This window comes from Dromaius novaehollandiae, chromosome 1, assembly GCF_036370855.1.
Source record: "Dromaius novaehollandiae isolate bDroNov1 chromosome 1, bDroNov1.hap1, whole genome shotgun sequence".
In the NCBI taxonomy this organism is placed as follows: domain Eukaryota; kingdom Metazoa; phylum Chordata; class Aves; order Casuariiformes; family Dromaiidae; genus Dromaius; species Dromaius novaehollandiae.
In genome coordinates this window covers 188,907,883-188,929,118 of record NC_088098.1, presented here as the reverse complement: position 1 = coordinate 188,929,118, position 21,236 = coordinate 188,907,883, and positions in this window count along the sequence as shown.

The window sequence follows — 21,236 nt, the reverse complement described above, 5'->3', positions numbered from 1 at the left end:
ACAGATCTAAACTCTCTTCCTGGCCATTCCTGCTCTTACCCAGTTCCACAATAAAGCACTTCTGAGTTTATTGACATCTTGGGTATGGATTCCTACACAAAAGCTCAAGGACTTAGTGAGAGGCCTCAAAGCCAGAGGGGCAGAGCTTTGCTTTTCTTGAGTGCCTCATGTAAGCTCCACATCTCGTGAAAGCAACCCAATCCTGGTTGCTTGAATATTGAATTTTTGCAAGTTGATTATTTGCAAACTCAAACGAACAGTTGGTAGGGCCAGTTCCTTCCTGAGCTGGCTTGTTCAAGAGCATTTTTTTATTTTATTTTATTTTTTTGCTTTTTTCCATGCAGACATTTTAGCTTTCCTTAGGCCTTTTTTCTTTCCCCTTGCTGGACCTAAGGAAGGTTACCTGATCTGTGCCAAGATGAGTCAGCAGAAGAGCTCTTTATCTCCCCCCATGGTCCAAAGTCTGACACTTCCAGGGAAGAGGAATAGGTGCTTAGGCACTGGAATTTCCTGCACTGTAGTCGGAGAGGATTAGAGATTGAAAGAACATTCTTGTGGGGAGTCCTTCTGCTGAAGTGCCAGCAATTTAGTATGAAGAGAACTGCATAAATAAATCTAATGTTATTTCCCCCTCATTCCAGAACATGTCAAGAAAAAAAACTGTATTTTTCTGTGTCTGTATTTAAGTTGTGTTACACATGCAGTCTAACTCAGCATAATACAATGAGAGCAAAAATAGAAGCCAAGTTGCATTCATGGAAAACTGTGGTAGATTTAATAGAGAAGACAGTTCCTAGCTTCAAGAGGCATGACAACTTGAGTCATATTTCTTGGATGCACTCATTATGTTGGCAAGCAGCACATGTTAAAACCTCCATTGTTGAGAAATCTAAATTCCCTTTTGCCTTAAAATATCTGAACTCAGGATAAGATGGCTTATGACTTTTTCATAAGCGGAAAAGTATCACATTGAGTGATGATTTCAGGATTTTGTGTGGAAAAACACAGCTTTCTGGGCCAAAGTAAACTTTGGCAAAATAGAGATAAGCTGGTGAAAATGGCTTGTTTCTTGCAACTTGGTAGCCTGCTCCAGATATAGTCATCTTTTCCTATCTGTGGGATGGAAATAGTGCGTCCTGCTTTGGAGCGGTGTCAGGAGAACAAATCTTTCAGGGAGCGTGAAGCAGCTGGGGCCATGTTCAGACTGCTTATATGCTAGCGCCTGTCACAACTACATCTCTCCATTGTCGGAGAAATCAAGTTGGAGCAGTCTGAATCACTTGTGACTAATCCAAATGTAGTACTTACAACTCTTAAATTGGGCTCCTAGAGTAGGGGGGGGTGAATGCACCTTCAGGCATCACAGTAAAAGGAGGGCACTCTCAGTATCTCAGAGTCCGTATTTTGCCACGGGTTTCTTTAGAAGAGGATTGGACTGCTTAGAGCCTGTTTCCATGCTTCTCATCTAATTCATCATCTTTTATTTATCTACTTTAAAGATCCATTTTGTGTTTAAAAAAAGTAACACGCCAGCCATTTGTTTGTTGCAGATTGGTAATTCCCAAATTCTGGGCAGTCTCGTCCCTACTTAAAAAGGGACGGTCAACGTAATCCCGTCGGCTAGCCCTCCTGTGGGAGATGCATGTCATGCAGCAAAATAATTGTGCTGATGCTGCTTGAATCATTTCCCCAAACAGTGAGCCGGAGCGACAGGTGGCCTTTTTTGTCGGTATGACTTCACGTACTACTGAAGCCTTTCCTAGCCGAGCCACGTTGGTTCAGACAGGGAAACAAACTGCCTAGAGGCTTCTCAGTAATACGGGCACGCTGAAAGTTGGTGCCCCAGGGAAAGGAGGCAGAGCTGGACCAAACGTGGACCCTTTTTGCCATGCAGTGAGGGTAGGATGGAAATCCAGAGGATTCAGCTGCGTTGGCTGCTGCTGTTGTCCCCAAGGGGTGGGAAGGGAGGAGCAGTGACTGCAAGTTCAGGGAAGGCATAGCTCTTCCACCCCAGCAGGACTGCGGTAGATGTGTCCTAAATGTCTCATTGCAGGTCAGTCTCGTCGCGGGGAAAGTCTGAATCGGGTGAACCAGATCTGTCAGTGAGCAGAGAGAAGGGCTGAGATCCCTGGCTAACACTGCTGTGCAGCTGGGAGCTTCTGGACTAGTGATAGTTAAATCTTCAAAATCGTTGCTTGTAGCTGCATCACTGCTCACTGCACTCAGGAGGGTGTTACTCTGCTGAAAAAAATCGGTTTTACTGAAATAGCTCTGTGCTCACTAGAAGTGCTTTGCAGGGTAGCATGCTGCTAGTCCGGTGCTGATGGAGCCGTCCCAGTGTGCACACAGCCTTAACACCGCCACCACTCGTTCTTCTCTGTCGGATGGGAATCGTAGTATTTCATTTCTTTCACCCTTTGTCTTCATCCTGAGAGTCAGGGATGTCAGATTCATCCTGGGGAAATGGCCAGATTCCCCAGGTTTGGCTGTCAGTTCGGCTCTGTATCCGTCGCTCCACGGTGAGCCTCCCACTGAGGGCAGCAGTGGGGGAAGGTAGACTGTGACCTTGCGTAGCAATGAAATGCTTAGCCGTGCTTTATTGTTTAGTACCTTATTGTTGCTTTCGGGATTGCTTGGTAAGAAAATAAGTTCCCTTTTAGGGCCATCTCTATTTCTGCCCTTTGTTTCTCTTCCTTCCTTACTTTCCTGTCTGTGAATGTAGTGGCGCACATGATTTATACCAGTACAAATCCTGTTGCATTGCCATAGGAAGATCTGCAGCTGCTGGTGTTAACCTGAGTGGTGAATTGCTCTGTGGCTTTGACTCCTCCTGGGACCTGGTGTCGTTTGCGCTGGAGTAAGTTATGCTGTAGCGGTCACTGCCCGGTTCCTCTCTCGGTTCACATGGCCGCGTCCTTGAGCGGAGTTGCAGTGACCTGAGTTACCTCTGTTTAAGCGTTGGCCTGAAGCCCGCTTCCACTTCTTTGTGTCCATGTGCTCCAGAAACTGCCTACTATATTTTCATGAGTTAGCTCTATGTCCTACCTAGCCACACTGCTTTTACCTGCATATATGTTGAGGTCCTGGTTTCCTTATCCTCTGAGGAGAGGAGTAAGCACGAGTCCTGATTGCTCATTAAAACTGCTTTGACCATAGCAAAGGTAGAGCAGAGCTACAAGCAAGCTATCATCTAGAGATGAACAAACATGAGGATTCAAAGCTGGCCTACTAGTAGGTTGAAAACGAAACCCTGATCAGGGCGCAGGTGGCCTCCTAGCCAGTTAGCCTCTTGCCCAGTGTAGGCCTTGCTTCCCTATGCCATACTTGCTCTCTGTTCCCAGTCACGTCAGATTAAAACAAGGACTGCTTGCTCTAGAAATATGATTACATAGATCCAGGCAGGCCATCGTTGCACTGCAAAGTACATGACTATTTTGAGTCAGCATAAGCAGCATAAACTTGTAACTGATACGAATTCTAGCCTGTCTTTTATCAGTAGTCTTTATCTGTATTCTTTTCCAATCTACTAACAAAACCCATGTTGCAGCAATATGCAACCTACTAAAAAGCAACGCCCTGCACAGCACAAATTTCACACACACAAATTTCAAGCGCAAATACTGTTAACTTGAAAACAGCCCTAAAACTCATTGCAAAACAGCATTACTTGCATAATGAACTTTGATGGTGCCATAAGAAGATGGTTGGTTGATACCAGATACAACCAGTGCCCAACTGGGACTTCATCAGGAGCAAATAACTCAAAGCAAGATTGCCCTTTTCCCAGTTGCTGGCTCTGACAGCTAGGCACCCAGAGGGTCAGGAGGTGTTGCTGTGGTCATTAGGGATAATGTGCGTTTGTTGCTCTTAGCCTGTAGTGTCAGAATGGCCCGCAAACGTTAAAACACATTCATTAGCTTATTTACATGGATGGCAGGCTCCAAATGCAAATGCAAAACCAAGTCCTCATTCCAGGCAGCCCAGCAGGGCAGGATTCAGCATACATCTGTCCAGTCATTTACCTTTCCCTGAGAGCACTGGCGGTTCTCACTTAGGAGATGATGCCTGAAGGTGGCTCGGAGCGTCCTGAATTGCTCTGACTCGCCTGGTAGTGATGGATTGTCCTGGAGGTGGGTGGTTTGAACCCCTGCGTGCCAAGGGAGAGCCTAGTCACCCATCTCCTGGTTAGAGCAGTGAGTGCTGAGCCAGAGTACAAATAAATAGCTGGTGCAGGCCGTGCAGAAGAGGCATTACCACCACCATTTCTGCTCCAGAGCTGTGGTGGTCAGCCTATGCCCTGTGCAGCTTTCCAGAAAAATTCACCCAGTCCAGTCCATTACCAAGGGAACCTTTGGAAAAGGTATTCAGTAGCAGCAGAGTGAATACATGTTTTGATCCCTATTCCTGGGAAACAGGCAAGTACATGTAGCATTAAGTACAGTAAGTTCAATGTTTCTGGGAAGACTCGAGATATTTGCATAATTGGCTTAAAAATCCATGTTGACTCCAACAGGGTGTTCATTCTCTTCCTCTTTCTTGTGCTGGCACCAGGGTTCATGTAATCTCATGAGCCATCCAGATCAGGGAACTGATCCAGCTGCAAAATCCTGGGAAAAAAGTATGATCATCGGTTATGTTGGCTCTGAGGGGAATGGGAAGGGGATTTTTTTCTAAACGGAAGCCTAAAGCCTCATCTGTACACTGCTTTTCTACTGGTTAAGAAAAAGGTTACAGCATTTTGAGGGGGAATGGAGGAGTTTTCCTCTGAGACAGTTAAAATAATATAATTCACCCTGGGGCACACAGGTACATTGGCATAAAAGTATGTTTTTCCCTTCTTATGAGTATAAATTACACCACTAACACCTTTTGGCTGGAATATCTGCTTCAACACTTAGGAGAGAAAGAGAAGCGGGAATTATACAGTACTAGAAGAACGAAAGTGAAGTGACTTTTGTGTTTGGACAGGGCCTCAGCGTCTAACAGCAGAAGCAGTCCAGTCTGGGAACTATTTTGCAGAGCCGTGTGTTTCAGACTAATTCCAGGCTGTCAGTCTGTGTCAGAGATAGCTTTTGTTATTTTTGGTAATTCCTCTTCTAATGCATTTTGATTGAGCAAGGTCCTACAATTGATGGCATTTTCCTTTTCAATCTTTTCAGGAAGTAAAATGTTTCTGGTTCCAGCTCCAAGGAACGTAGCTGTGACGGCCACATCTTTCATTTCTAAAAGGAGCAGGGGCAAGCTGCCCCTCCTCTCAGATTTGCCCAGTGATTGTAGTATCACACGTAACACCTCCATCTCTCTTGCGAACTGTGTAAAACCATCTCTTCTTCGCTAACAAATATCTGTGTTTTTCAATGCAGAAGTGAAAACAAAACAAAAAAGAGGACTTCAATGCAATTACTTCCTTTTGCTTGTCAAACTTGGAAGAAAAACTGATGATAATTTTTTTCAGTAATACTAGAACAGCGGGGCTGCGTGGCGTAAGAGAGAAACCAACTTTGTAGAGCATCTCTGGTACCTGAAGTGCAGCTCGGTAACGCGTTAATCTTGGTAACGAGCTTCAGGACCAGGCAAAGGGAACGGTCCCTGGGCCCTTCTCGAGAAGTGCCCACGCGCCTGGGGACAGCTCTGAACCTGTCTCCTGGGGCGCAGACAGACGTCAGCCTGGGAGTTAGCTGGAAGCGTGACTCATGCCGCCAGCTCCACCACGGGCTGCGAACCTCCTGCCAAGGGGGGTGCTGAGAGGTGGGCAGGGGTTTTTCTCCTTCTTCGCTTCAACATTAAGCGAGGCTTTGGCAGGTGTGCAGCGTGCACCTCCCCTTGTTTCTGCTACAGGGGAAGTAACCCTTTAAACCACATAAAGTGCCTTACATGAGCCTGTGTGTGAGAGTGAATTTTACCCTACAATGCATTAAGGTATTATTATGAATCATCTTTAAGAGTAATAAATGGTATTGTGTATAGGTCCACAGTTCCATTTGAATATTTAGCCATTGAAATCTGATTTTTAGTACAATTAATGATGTTAAAGAAGATAAATTCTATTTTTTTTGAACTGCAGGAAACAAACAGCAATCCTGTCTGCTTTCAGGACCTAGGAAAATAGCTACTAGCAACCCTATTTGCATTTGCAATAAGCATTCCTGTTTCTTTTCCCCTCTATTCTAATGAATTTTTCTAATTGTGATAACCCCTTCATAAAGACCCTGCAGTGTGGTAGTGGAATTTTAATTGGCCAACTTTGATGGAAAGTGAAATATCCAAATTAGGTGAGAAGTGTGAATATTAAGTGTTGTGGGGAATACGTTGCTTGGGAGAGGGCGACCTTCACAACCCCTGTAAGAACCTGTTAAAAACCTCTAAAGTAAAATGAACGGTAATGTGCTCCTGATGCAGGTTCACAGTCAGGGTGGGGGACATTATAGGAAATGCAGTTTAGCAGATGCTTATTCACACCTATAAACTACTAAACACAGGAACAGATGGGGTTGAATTCCCCGTTCCTTGCTGTCCACTAAAGAGATGACCAAGTTTGCATCACTAGTGGCTTAATAACCCCTTGAGAAAGGCGCTGTGGGGGAATTGAACTGGGGGCAGAGAGAGGAGAAGAGACGTAGGACTTCAGTCTAGCAGCAACAGCAGCAAGAATTCTGGTTGTAGAAGCTGGCAAAGGTGCTACTGCCCCTGCCCACGCTGACATTATGGTAGTTCGGCTGTGTTACAGACCACAGTTCTGTGTCCACCGCGAAATGGCCTGTAATCAGTAAGGAATCTTGCCAAAACCTCCGTAGATGATTATTTTTGTTTGTTTTCTCTCTGATAAACCTATCTCAAGCATGCCAGCCTCTCCGGTGTGCGTGCCCACTGACTGCACTCAGTGTTAATCTTAAGTGATGCATTCCTGCGTGTTGCAGCTATTCATACCGATTTCTGCTTGGAGAGGACCGAGGCAACTTGCGAGGGTCAAGCTACGGTCTGCCCCAATACTTCCCAAATTCAGGGGAGTTCAAGGTTCTTCCCTCTGGCTTGTAGGCTGACTCTCAAACTCCTCCGTGAGGAAATAGGGCTTATCTCGGCGAACGATCAGACTCTTCCATTTTTCCTTGCAAAATTCCCAATAACTGCATAGGCGCATTGATGCCAACACCTTTGTTCAGCGTGAAAAAAGATAGTAACAGATGCCTTTATAGACAGCAGAAAGGTCCAAGAAGGACAGAGTAAATAAACAGCAAAAAAAAAAAAAAAAAAAAAAAGCATTGCGACGCAAGCGGGAGTGCTCTCCTTGAAACGCAGCGATTAGCCTGTGTGGACCCGTCCTGCCAGGCCGGGAGGAGCGGGAGGCACGCTATTTAAATGAACTGCACGGAGCCGGCGATTATCATTAGGGCTCATTCAAACGCCGCATTCAGGGCGGCTCGTGCTCTGCGGCTGCCTCGGCGCGGCCTCCCCATCAGCACCGCTTGTTCCACAGCCGCGCTGTCCGCGATGCTTTTTTTATCCCACCCTTGTTATGGCCCTCCCCGGTGACTGAGCTGAAGCGCCTTGGCCATGCCCCGTTCCACTTGACTCTTGTTCTCGAGTTAGCTTCTCTGTTGGCAGCCGTGCACCTCTTCAGCTTGGCAATGCCCAGACCAAACGCCTGCTTGGGGGAAGGTGCAGGGACGGACATAAACCTGAGAACTCGCCAATGGGGGAGAATAATCGTTCCCTCCTTCCAAGCATGGCAAAGTCCTCCCGAGCAGCTCTGCCTGGAGGAGTGTCCACGGGAGGAACGGGGGCCTCGCGCTCCCTGCGAGGGCGGTAACTTCTGGCCAAAGGACGGCGTGGACACGGGTACAATAATGTCATCACCCCCCGCCGGATGCGTTGACCCTTTGCCCCCTAAATCAACATGCAGCACTTGGAAGTGTACTCAGAGAGTGGTCTTACACTTACTATATATACATATATATATATGAAAAATGTTTGGGATATGTATAAAATACCCATGTTTTATATAATATGTATGTATAAACAAATACTACACAGAGTATGTATATAAGTTATATTGATACTATATATTAATGAATGTAAATCTGCGCTTGCGTACTATGTGCATATATTTACATTTATACAGCTATGCTATGGTTATGCAGGGTATTTGCGTCACTGTTCTCGGCTCAGGGGAGATGTTTTTGGACCAGCCTTTTCCTGCGTGAATGAGTGGAAGAGCAGCCAGGGCTCAGAGGTGGATGCCTGTGGGTCACGTTTAGGGGATGTGGAGGGAGAGGAAGATCTTAAAGGAGATTCAGCATGATGGGGGGCCTTCAGCAAATGCTCTCCAAGCTGCGGCAGCAGCTGGGGTGGGATTTTGAGGTTTGTGACTCTGGATTTAGACTCAGGAGCCAGCAGCTGAGCCAGCTTCAGCCACCAAAGCCTCCCTTGGAGCAAGACCTTAGTAGGGCACATCCCAAAAGGGACCTTCCCCTGCGACCCCCCCTCCCCAGGGCACACGGGGTGCCTGCAGGACGTGGGCTTGTCGGCCACATGGCAGCAAGCCAGACGTGGTCATTTTAAATCTAAATAAATTAAAAATGCCAAGTCATGAGAACCAAAAATAATCCTTGGTATCTAAGGAGGGTTTCTACCTTCAGTTTGAGCCTAAAGAGTCCATCCAGCCGCACCAGCCCCAGCCTTCCCATCCTACACCTGCTAGTGCTAATACAGATGACAAAAGCCCTAAATAGAGAGTGAGGGAGGAAACCGTAAGAACACAAATAGCTACTTCTTGCAATTTCTGTTTTCTGAAGCATGCAGATGCACTAACAGGGATGTCTTAAGCCTGTACTCCCTCTGGAAGAGGAAAGCCATAAAGAAATGCCAACAAAAGCATCTTCCTATCTTCCCTGAATGTTGATCTGCCCACTCCTAATTTTTTCATCTCTTTCGCCTGTGAGTTTTTCAGGTCATTTCCATATTTTCTGAAATTTCCATGCATCATCTGTAGCTAGCTTTTGCAGCAATTAACTTCCCAGGCTCAGCAGCAGATCCCTCCCTCTCTCTCTGCCCACCCCGGTTTACTACCACCTCTCCCAGCCTTGCTTTACCCCCAGCATCTCTCCAAAAGGTGGAGGTTTTCGGGTAGCAAGAGCTGTCTGAAGGGAAGGTCTCCTGGGCAAGGGCAGAAGAACAAGCCAAAAAGCTCCTCCACGCTCTATAACCCACAGCCCGCCAAACTGATCAGAAGCCTCATCATGAAAATGGCAAATCTCATGCTAAAAAGAGGAAAAAAGGCTTGAATGAGAGCTTGCTGGGATTGCCACAGACGGTGACACTGTGATTTGCTCCCACATCTGTCTCTTGCCACATCCTCTGTGGGTCTCTCCCAGCCCTTGGGGTAAAGCAAGCTGCTTTCACGGCCCTCTCCGGGCATCCCAGGGTTGGCATATAGTGTCTAATCCCAGACTCAGGAGACTGAGAGGAATACGTTCCGCATGGCTAATGATGAAGAATAATATGCCTAATAATAACGATGCTGATGGCTAGGCAAAGAGTGACATATGGCAACCAATAGTGTAAATATTCCTCACTCAGTCTTTTTGTTTTTTCATCTTGATATTCATGTTGCTCCTTGGAATGTCGATATTTAGAAAGACTCAACTAGAAGATTAAATTACATATCCATCAGTGCAGAAATCTTTATGTTCCTGCAATTAGGATGTAAAAAGATACTGCTTTCTTGCCAGTTATCTTAAGATATTTTGATTTTGGGGAGGGGGGGGAATAGATATTAAATCAAAGACTCTAATGCACAGAGCTGATGCTGGTTGATGTTAGTTTGTCCAGGCTCGAAAGGAGTGTTTTCCCGCAGATGAGACGGGTGCAGCTTGCTGAACGCTGCGGGCAGCATTGCTGGAGCGGGGGCTGATGGCAAGTGGTGCCGTCCGAGTCCATCCCATTTTATAGGATGATTCACAAAGGAGATACATCGCCCTGCTCCAAGCTCACGGCTTTATCGGGGGGCTGCTGAGATGCAGCCCGGCAGCAGCCCCAATTCGTGCTGCAGGGACTTTTTGATGACTGGGGAGCCACTTTGTGTCCCCGTCCCGCAGGGAGACACACATGGCTGGGGGGGCCTGGGCAGAGGTCCTGGCCATACCTGGGGAGAAAAGCCTGGGGGTCGCTTCAGGGGAGCACGTGATGCTTTTTGAGGCAACATCTGAGGAAAGATGTTAACCTGTGGCTGTGCAGAAACCTGAAGGACATTCATTTCTTTCTATCTTGGGTATAACACAAGTTTGCAGCATACTAAAGATATCAGACAGCACATATTTATCAAATCTCTTTTTTGTGTGTGTGTGATAAACCTCAAAATATGGTAAAACTTGATTTTGGTATAACTTCCTTTTTTTCTCACCCAGAAGAGGCACAAAAATGTGGTACCTTTTCCCTCTTTCTTTCTGAGACCCGCTGATATTTGCTGCGCACCAGAAGCAACCCCGGTGCTTCAGCTTATTCCTTGCCAGTTCACCTAAAACCAGATGTTGTCAGCAGTTTCCTGCCTCAGTCGCCGGGAGGTGTTCAGTCTGCCCAAACAGTCACAGCGTTGTGACACTGCTTTGGCACATGATTCAGCAACTGTTGCTGTATGATGTTCATTTAACCTTTATATCCCGCATGCCACCAAGATCTGTGAAGGGTTTGAAGAGGATGAGTAGCATCCCTCAGCGATTTTTTAGGACACCGTCATCTCTTTAAAATAATAAATATGTAAGTCACGGCCAATAATTTCCTAGGCTGTGTGTGCTGCTATGTTGGATCTAGGGTATCTAAAAAACCCACCGCTGTCGCTGGAGTGTGTGGAGGTCAGGTGGCCCATGCAGTGCCTCCAAACAGCCCAGAGGAGAAGCAGAGCCTGCCTGCACGCGAAAGTCTCACCAAGTGACCAACGTCAGCTTTAAACCAGCATTTAAATGAATTCCAGAGCCTGAGGGGACGCTCTGGTTGTGACTTGACCTCAACCTGCTTCTGACCCAGGCAAGTCAAGTCAAGATAAGGCATTCTTCTGCCGTAGACGGGGCAGTATTTTCTCACTCAGTTATTTCAAGGACGGGGTGGAGAAGGCAAGGCAAGGCAAGGGGATAAAGCAGCAGTACTGCATGGATGAAGCCGTTTCCATTTCTTGATGAAACCTGCTATTGCGGCCTATTGGAGTGGCCTAAAAGAAGCATACGAGCTAATCTCGCCATGCAGAAACCCAAGCAACCACCAGCGCTCTTCACCGATCTTGTGCCTGCTAAATCTACAGGTGAAGGATGGTCCTCTGACAACTAACTACCCGAGCCTGAACTGCATCCTCTTGCCAGCCGTTCCCCGCTCTGCTCATTCCCTGCTGCCCAAGAGGAGATCGGCAGGGCCTAGGCAGGCAGGGTTGATGCCCTGGGAAGTCACTGCTGTAATCAACCGCTTCAGACGTGCAGTTGTGACAATTATCTGGGTTGCTGCGTGCATTTTACGTGCCCATCACCACGGCATCTCTCACGGCTCTGAGCGGCTGTTGTAGAGGTCTTCTGCCAAGCCACCAGACCTGCCCTCCTCCAGGAGCACGACCTGGACAGCAGCTAAGGAGAGCCTGTGACAGGCGCCTGCCCTCTAAATCATTGGCATCCGTTGTAGGAATAAACTGAAATGAAGATGCTAAATAATATTCATTAGGAGGGATTTATTGCTATTTTGGAGTTATAAGTAACTTGCAAAACTACAGCTCCAGGAAACGTGTGTATATTGGTCAAATGTATCTAAGACATGACGTCTTAATAGCTCCATTTGTCATCCAGAATTGCATTTCTACTAGATTTACAAAATGTATTCATATGTCACACTCTCCCTACCCATGTGGGTTTCTAATGATCTGCACGGAAAGCTGAGTACTTCTGGCACAGCTGCTAAGCGCTGCAGTTAGTTAGCCGTGGGGGGGATGCGAAGAGCGAGCGGCCTGCTTCCCTCCTCGCAACCGGGGAGGATTTCCCCTCCGCCTGCCGGATCCTCCCGTATGTCCGCAGGGCTTGAAACCATTCAAAACCACAACTGTAATTATTACCAAGCCACCAGCAGCACCTAGCAAGAGCCGGCGCAAACCCCAGAAGAGGTTAGCTAGCAAGCACGGCATTTCCACCTCAATGAGGCGCCATCTTCCCAACGTCTGTAGCAAGCAGCGATGTTTCCTCTGGCGCTTTCCCCCTCACAACCTGTGGGGTTTCCCCGCGACAGCCACCGGTCGATGCTGCCCAGGCACACACGGAGCAGCGGGACCCCCTCGCTGCTGTCACGGCGCTGCCCTTGGATTAACAAGCCCAGTTGTCTTCTGCAGCCCGGGGCACTGTCCTCTCTTCGGGTGCGAGGAAGCCCTTCTCCTCCACGCGGAGGGAGTGGTGCCGGGGTCCCCCGAACAGGCGCCGCGCCACTTTGGGTAAACTTTTTTTTTTTTTTAAATCTGCGGCACCACGTTATTATCCGAACTCTTACTTATTATCCGGGACAGTGGAAATCCTACGGGAATTTTGGCGAAGCCTGTGCCGACTCTCGGCCGCAGATGGAGCCCCAGGCATCCGGGAAGGTGGGTTTCGGTTTCCACTCCCCGCAGCCTCCCTGTAGTTTTAATACGGGCCCAAGGAGCATTTACAATGTACGGCGTAACGTACGCAGTGGAGCAGACTGGGAATCCACCACTTAAATGAAGGAAACGGGACCTCGCCGGGAGCAAAGGGTAGTGCCAGGGAGCGCGGGGCAGCTGGCGGGGGTCCCGAAGGGGGTCCCCGAAACGGGGCCTCTCTTGCTGCGGGCTTGTGAGGTGGGTAACCGAGTCTTGCAGGGTTTTTGGTTCTCCTGCTGTTGGTTTTCCTCCCTGCTTATATTTACCTTGGCAACATGGAAATATCAAGCATCCCCGCTGAAGTTTGGCTGGGAGGCCTTGAGGGTCTCTCACTTGCTAACTGGTCGAGGGCATGATAAAAAGCCTGGGGCAAAAAAAAATTTTTTTTTTTTTTTACCCTGGGTCAGCTCCCCGAGCTGGTTCACCCCCAGGCTGCCACACGCTTGTCCCGGCTCGACACGGGAGCTAGTCGGGCACTGGCGGGGGGACGCAGCCTGGCCACGTGCTGGCTCCCTCCACGTGGCTCTGCCTTGCAGGAGTTTGACAAATGTCACCAAAGACAGTCTGGATAATCCCAGGCTGGTCTGCATGCTTTCCTCACCGCTCTCCCCACCCCTCCCAGCTGAAGAAATTGGTATAAAACACCAGTTCCCATTAAATTTTGGGACCCACACCAGGCTGGCTCGCACCCAGTCCCACTCAGCCAGCCTTTACATCAGATCTGCTGAATCTCCATGAAGCTATTTGCAAACAAATGCTCGCAGAAAGGTCCCTCCCCTCTCAATTACGCCACACTCACATTTTTTTATTCGTGTTACGCTGTCATCATCGTGCTTAGGTGTAGCTATAGCGTTGCCAGCACCCATGCTGTTTGAGGTTGGACTTTAAATCCACAGCAGCTTGAGATAAGTGGTAAAGGAAGAATTATCGCCTCCTTTCCCCTTTCCCTTCCCTTCCTTTCCTCTTTTCCCTTTTCCCTCTCCCTCTCCCCTCACAGTGATGCAGCAAAGCTGACCAACACCCCCGGGCTCCCCCCGAAGCCTGCGCCCAGAACAGGGCCACGTACCCCAACACCGGCCACTGCAAACCAGCCGCCCGGGACCCCAGCAAAGCCGTGCACACAGCTGCACAACCAGCCAGCGTGCAACACCCACCCCGACCGCCACGCATGCCCAGCAGTGCTCCCACAGCCAACGGGGAGTTGGAGCGGATCAAAAAAAAGAAAAAAAAAACCTATATATAGTTGCTACTGGAAATTTATCCCGGCAGGGGGATGCTGCTGCATGGCGGAGGATGCCCAGGGGAGGATGCCCATCTGGGGACCTCTGGTTCCCTCTCTTCCCTGCTGGCCAGTGGGGAGCATTGTCCCTTTCCCTTCTATCTCTCTCTCTTTTAGTTTATTTTTTTCCCCCAAAAGCAACCTTTACAGTCAATGTATGCCAGTGGGCTACAACCCTGTGAAAAAATCGTCATGAGCATCTACACGCCTCAGCATCCTTCGTGCATCGACCCGTTGGAGCATGGGGCAGCCGATGGCCAGCGGGAGGTGAGTGTGACAGCCCTGGTGCCCGTGTCCCCGTGGGACCTGGAGCCCACCAGCCCCTGTCTCTTGGGCTTTCGGGGTCACACGGGTGCAGGACACACCAGGGCAAAAGGGCCAGTTCCTCAAAAAGGCAGAGAGCAAAGAAACTGGCTGTGCAATTTGTTTTTCCCTTGTAGTACGTTATCGTCCAACATTTCGGGTAGCATCAAAGGTAAAATCATAAATTCCTGTTCCTAACTGAAACAACTCACAGGGCTTCCCATTTTGATTGACTGCTGCAATCCAAAGGGGCCATGCATAAATACACAAAATGAGACTAAGATCCATTTTCTGCCTCTTTTCTTCTACGTCACCATTTCAGCCGTATTTTGCTGAGAAGAGGAACATCTAATGGGCTCGTGGTGCACAAAACCGACATCAGATGTCATTAGAAAGCCATTCACAAGGATGAATGTAGGCCTGCTTCAAAAAGTGGCAATGTAAAAATAGCACTCCCTCGCTTGACAGATCTGACCAAGTAGAGCAGATCTCTACGTGTGCTCAGAAAATAGCTATTTACTTTCATGGCTGAAACGAAACCCTCTCCCTGCAAGCATGTACCCATATGCTTAGCCTTATTGCATGTGTGTAGTTTGGTTTATTCAGTCAAAATAGCTGCGCACATTGTTATTTTCAGGATTTAAGAAGCTATTGCCATGGGGACTGAAGAACAAAATAGATCTTGAAATCAGATCACAGGAGGTTTAAAATAAAATTGCCATTTCTGCCAATAATCATGTGAAACCCCCAAAATGCTGCAATATGTAAACTCAGGGACTTGCTGCTTTACTGAATTCTTACAAATTGAAGTTACTGAGACAACAAGAATACTGTGTGTTGTCTGTAACAATGAGGTACCAAATACATAATTCTTTGCAGGCTTTAAATGTGTAGAACAGCTCTTCAGATGAGCAGGATACGGCAGCAATAGCCAGCTGTACTGGCTATGTGTTGATACCAGAATCATAATTACACTTACATTTTCTTCCAATAAGGCACAAAAAGAGAAGTGTCTCTAGTTCCAGATTCAAATAGTTCCACATCTGCGACGTTCTTATCTCTGCAGCAAGACAGGATGCTTTATATATACGTATATATATATGTGTGCGTGCATATGCGTGTGTTTATGTATGTAAGTATGTCTTTTTTTGACTTGTTCTGCAGCAGAAACTACAACTTGTTTTGTAGAACAGAAGTTATTGGAATCTGTCTTTGCTTCTGTTGTAGACTTGGATGTAATCTCTGCAACCAACTGACCTCAGGCTGTGCTATCAGCTCTCACAAGCGAAGCGATGTCAGGCCCGGTTAATACGTGGATATGAGAAGACAAAAGCAAATCCGCCGTTCTTCAGATGCTGTAATCAGGGAAGTATTGAGGAGGGAAGGACACAGCCTGGTCTTGGGGGTGCAGGGGAGGCGCTGGCTGCACAACATGCACACGGTGTGGACATGCACCTTGCATTGCTGAGACCGAGGGGAGCAGGGGGGAACTGAAGCCTCCTGAGCCACCTAAGGAAATCTTTGCCTTGTCTGTAGAAATTATTTGCACAAAATTGTCTTGGCTTATAAGAGAAGTCCTCAATTTGAGTTTGCAAAATCAGATCAAAATCCCAGTGAAGGCTCCTGATAACCTCTAACGATGTGAGAGCTATAAAATACTTTGCTGTCACTGGGATCCCACCTGAGATACTTAAGCTAAACATGCCTGTTTTCTGCAGTGCAAGCAATAAGTCTTGCAATTCTTAGTGGCTGTGTTGAGGAGAAGAAGTATATTGCTAACGTGTGCCAAATCTGAAACTGGGCATGGTGGTTCATGGTGGTAACATGCTAGCTAATCAAATCTAAGACTAACCACATCCAGCTATGGTGGATTAAAACCACCAGCTCCCCTGTCCATCCAAGGACATTAGCATGGGTCAGTATTTCTCATTTATTACGTGTTCAAAATACCCCTGGCTAGCAGTGTCACAGCACCATGGTGTTTAGGAAACTGGCAGTACGAGGGGCTTTCAGCATTGCTGCCTGCTATGATCTGGGGATGATGACGGTTGCTTCAACCACAGAGCTCCAAACCTGGGGTTTGGCTCCTTCATAAGTAATGTTCCAGTGCTGCCAAGCAGGGGGTTAGGAGAAAAAAAGCTCTATTCTTCCCCTGTGCTGCTGAGATGCAAGGAATCATCTAATGCATGCAAAAACTCTCATTGCTTGGGGCTTTCAACACAAGGAAGTGTGTGAGCTAAGGAAATATTATCTTTCCCCTATTCCCCCCGCCCATCCACGTCCCCTTGACACCAAATGGCAGTTTTCAATTAAGGGGAGAAGCATCCACTGCTACAAAGGGCTATGACTACAGGAATCAGAGGGAACACCACTTCTCTCTGCTCCAGGGCCATACAGATGGCCATGGACAAGGATATCATGACAGCTTGCATTAGTGAAGCAGGCCAAGCCCCTGTTTTTGGAATATGTTCATCTTTCAACAGGGCAGACTGGCCTCCTCTGTCCCCAGGAAAAAGAAATACGACTCAGAAGGACTGTCTGCACTGCGGCTGATGACACTTATCCATTGTCCTGGTAGGCCCCATGGACATATTCTAGTAATTGGGGAGCAGTAACCTTCAGGTGGGCCCATGACTCTTGCAGGACAGAGTACAAGGGATTTGGGGTGGCTGACTCAAAGGGTCAGAGACCTTCAAGGACAGGCAAGTTCCCCATCACCAGCTGTCACACTCCCCACATTGTCACGGTCTCAACAGCTTGCATGAAGGCCCTTCAGCTGGAGCAGCTGCCCAAGACGGGGCTTTCCAGGCTGCATTGCAGAGTCTGGCACAGCCACAACTGATGGGCCTGGCTCCCTGCCTAAGAGGGACACCTGGGAAGTCGTGTGTGCTCATGTAGCCAGTACAGGGCTAACTGCGTCAAGATCATAACACCTGGGCTTGCACAACCAAGGATATGCCCAAGAATGTTGACTCTTCCCTCCTCTTTTCTGTGACACAGAACTTAACCAGTCTCGCCCCAGAAGGTGGGGAATGTGATACCCCATGTCCTGTGACTAGCATGTTTCTTTATGGGGCTTTATTACCCCTGCAGAGAAAGTTTCCCATTTATGATGACATTTATCTGGTTGTGGATCTCTTCCACAGTTATTTCCCCTCCAGATATGTGTCCATCATGCTGTTTTCACTAGCTGTATTCTGTACAACTGTAACAAAGAGAAGAAAGAAAACTCCCAGTCGTGCCAATTATCCATTTGGAAATATAAATTAAGAGAGCCATCCTGCAGACAGTCACTCCCAGGTCCTCAGGGACTTTCCCATAAACAGCATCCCTTTGCTCTCTCCTCCAGGCCCTGCTTAGCCTGCATCAGGAATTGCCTGGCCTTTTTTGTCTCTGGGGCTGGGTTGTCATTGGTGCATGCCCAGGCCACACACGCTGAAGGGTCTGGGCCATGGAGCAGAGCTGTTGCTACAAGCAAAACCTGCCAGTTCTTGCTGCTCCCTGTGCAGCAGAGCCCGGCCCAGCCTCCTGAGCACCTGCCCACCAAGGCTAAGCTCCAGGAGGCTGGAGGGACCCATGGCTCTGCAAACTGAGCCTCCAGAGCATTGCTTGGATTGAAGCTCTGGGCAGGATGGCACATTGGCTGCTCGTCATTATATGCCTTAAATTTGGGAGAGCTGGACAGGCTCTGGCAATAGTCTCAGTGACCCCTCTGGTTCTGCAGCAGCCTGGAGCAGAGATGTCAGGAAAAAGGGAAGTTTTCAGCTCCAGGCGAGTGCTGGGGTCCTGAGCACATCCCCTCCTTCCGAGGCTTGGGCTGGCTGGGGTCAGGACCAGCTTTGATGGTGCAGCTGGCCAGCTCCAGATCAAAGAGCTGTTCGAGTAAAAGCTGTGAGAAACCTTGGCAGGGACTTGCTCCCTTTCTCTTGTGAGCTGCTTGCCCTTGGTCTCTGCCTGAGCTACATCACAGCTCCTGTCTGTGTACCTCACCGATTAGGACCTGGACCCTGGCTCACTGGCTTGTCCTGGGACATGATCCTGGTTACCATTGCCAGAGTGGCTCTGCTCTTCTTCTTGGGGTACTGTGGGATTGAGCCCTTGCCCATGAAGTCTTTGTGCCATGCCTACCCATAGACCCAGCTTGCCTTCCCTTACGGAGCAGTCTTTGCTGCTCCATGATAGCAGGAAACAGAAGATGAGGAACTGGTTTGTACTTACTCTGGGGTTTCTTGTGAGAATAATGGTGGAGGAAAGCGAAATTCTCACCCAGGAAGAGCTTCCTCTAATCCTCCTCCTGGTCAAAGCAGAGACAAAGAGAGAACAACTTGTCTCTTAGATTGAACACAGGGGCTGTGAATAACCAGAGGTTTTACAGTTCCTCCTTCACTAAAAACATCACACAGCTTCTGGAAATACTAGCAGGCAAGCCACCTTGTCCCTGAATGCTTCTATCCTTGGTCTGCAAATAATACAGGACCATGCCAGGTCAGACCATCTAATTCGCATCGCCAACAGTCACCAACAAACAGATGCCTTGGGAAAAGTATAAGAACAGGAACAAATGTGATGCTTCCCCCAACACTTTCCCAGCTTCCAACCATTTTTGGATTAGGGATTTTCTGACTTCCGTGTGGTTCCTTCTATACAACTTTCCATGGCTTTCTCCTTCGTGGACCTGTCTCATATCTCCTTGAATGGACACTATCTTCAAGCATCCATTGTATTTGATGGCCACCTTGATAAAGCTTGAGTCTTCACCAGGATTTATGTCATGTTCATTACTAAGCCCTAGTTACCATGAGGTAAGAACATGAGTCTTTTCCTATGAAGATAAATCTTGACTTCAGTGACACAAAGTAGCCTTTCTTTACAGCTAATGGAAGTAACATGCAGCTATAGTCCTACTGAAGTGATACGTTGTAAAGGTAAATTGAGTACCAAAGGCTTTGTTTATAGGTGACTTTGCCTTAGTTTACCTTATGTGTTTTTCATCCCTACAGAAGGAGACATCCCTTTTCATCAGAGAGCAATACCTGATGAGACACAGTTCAGCCAGCTGCCAGAGAGCTAAAAGCAATGTGGGGATACATGCTGTCTAAGCATCTGCCAGTCATGCTCTAATAGATGGGGAAAGCTAGGCCCAAAAGCTGACCATCCGCTGGGAGTAAGAGACCACATGAACAGCAGCAAATTTTGCACAGAAAAGCTTCCTCACACTCTGCCATGCCTGTGATATTATGATACAAGTCAGAGACATTTAGGCCTCCTATTTGGAGAAGCACAAGCAAGAGGTGAGACTGATGAATGATTCATGTTGACTTAAAGGCTTAAATAGCATTCCTTTCTGTAATTACAAGCTATGTGGTTTTATAGACCCTGGTTTTGACAGATGGTCTGCAGCCAGTCTATCTGCAGTGGGTTAAGACAGTAACATCTCACCAGCTTCCCCACTCCTCTTGCAGCAGAAGGCACCTGCACCTCCTTCACCCCACAGGCCTCAGCTTGAACTCCTCATGGCTGTGAACAGGGAGGCTGAGGAGATGGCACATGTCCTGTTTGTCCCCCTGCCTCCCCCGTAATGTCCACCAGCCAGGTGGAGCCGATAACTGGCAGCGTCTTAAATCGCTGCTCCCTGATCCTTCTTGCAGGGCCGTTCATTAATACATACTTGATAGCCTGCTGACACAGAGCTGCTTTAGAAAGAGTATTACTCAGGGTCATTACAGTTCTCCTATGTGCTGGTTTTCTTGCAGCTGTATCAACCAGCAGGTGTTGACAAAACCATTGACTGTATATGAGTGAGTGACCGGCAAGCTCAGAGGTGTTGACCTCTAACGCTGTAGCTGCAGGCAGGCTCCTGAGTTGTTCCTGTGTGGTTCCCAAAACATGGCCATATCACCTCATTGGTCATGTTGTTCTGCTAAAGCAAACAGGTCATCCCAGAAACAAATAGAGATCAACTGTCTTTGGCAGTAGGAGCAGCCGGGGTAGCCCCAGCCTCGGGCATCAGGCATCACCATGGGGACAGGGACAGGCCGAGGCTCGAAGGTCTCGTCCACAAGAACATGTTAATATGAAGCTCATGTGGTGAGGAAGAATGGCCACACTGAACTACATATTTCATTCAGTTTTCAAAGTAGCAAAGTATTTGTTCCTTACATTTTAGTAGTGGCTGTTAATTACTGTGCCAAAAAGTAGTATTCACTAAATTGCATCAAAATGTTTTCTCTCTGAGCACATGCAAGTTTAATTATCTAGTCAAGAACTCCACCAGGAAGCTTTAATCAGACAGTAACACTAATCAAACTATCACGTAGTTCTGTCTAAAAGGCATTCAGTTCCAAAGTGTCTACTAAGACTAATCAAATGGACTACAGAAACTCTGAGAGGCTTGTATCACAGATAGGAAGAAATGGGCAAGAAAAGACACCACCACCATTGTACCTATAAATCTTATTGAGCACAATGGATATAGATTTATGGACTAGTAAATTGAGTTGTCTCAGGTTGGAGACATTCTATTTTTCATTTGTTAAGTTTTCCGTTTTACCTCATATATTACACTGAACGGATTTGAACAAAGCTCCTTCGTCCATGGTAATGGTGAGCGGCTCATCCAGAGGATGGCTGCAGCACCCGTCTGGCAGGGTTCAAATCGGTGTTGCTCTGTTGTCCTAGCAGTTCTGCATAAGCCACAGCTGGCAGCTGCCGCCACCTTCCTTGGCTGGTAAAATGAACTTCTCAGCTACTGAATCTGCTTTAGCGACTCTCTTGAAGACAGCCCGACAGCTGGATCCAATTTCCTTTCAAAAGAAAAAGCGTTAGAACCTAGAAGCCACCTCTGACATTAGCAGTCTTGATAAACACAGTCACATCAGTTGTGCCATTTGGGCTTTGCCTGCTGTAGGCTCCTTCTTCACTGCTGCCAAAGGCTGCCATCAAATTGCTAGCAATAACGGCGCAGCACACCCAGGCAAAGTGATGGGGGAAATGCGTGGAGGAATGTTTATTCGGAGCCCA